This window comes from Galeopterus variegatus, unplaced genomic scaffold (genome assembly GCF_000696425.1).
Source record: "Galeopterus variegatus unplaced genomic scaffold, G_variegatus-3.0.2 Scaffold24708, whole genome shotgun sequence".
Lineage (NCBI taxonomy): Eukaryota > Metazoa > Chordata > Mammalia > Dermoptera > Cynocephalidae > Galeopterus > Galeopterus variegatus.
The window spans coordinates 3255-3652 of record NW_007750819.1 but is presented as its reverse complement, the minus strand read 5'-3'; positions in this window follow the sequence as shown (position 1 = coordinate 3652).

Sequence of the window (398 nt, the reverse complement as noted above, 5' to 3'; positions counted from 1 at the left end):
TAAAGATACTGGGAAATTGCTGTAAGAAGAGAATGTTTGCTAAAATCAAGCTTTTGTTGCATTCTATAATGCAATTAAGATCGATTTAATTGCATTATAGAATGTCACCTTGCTTTTCTTATTGAATGTTACCAGCTTCTATTGCTAAACTTGTTAAACTATACTTAGCAAAAACCCCACCTATGTTCTCTTCCTGTAACTTCCTGGTCTGGAGAATAAATGTGGGAAGAGAACCCCAATTTGTGGTTAATTTCCCAAATGGAAGTAATGCCTCAATCTTGAGGGTTCCAGGAGATTAATCCCTTTTCAGGGCTTCTCACTGCTCATAAGAGATCGGCTTTGAGTAATCTTTGGCAGCTCCATCACCCAGGGGAAAAGGGGTAACAAATCCATGGGAG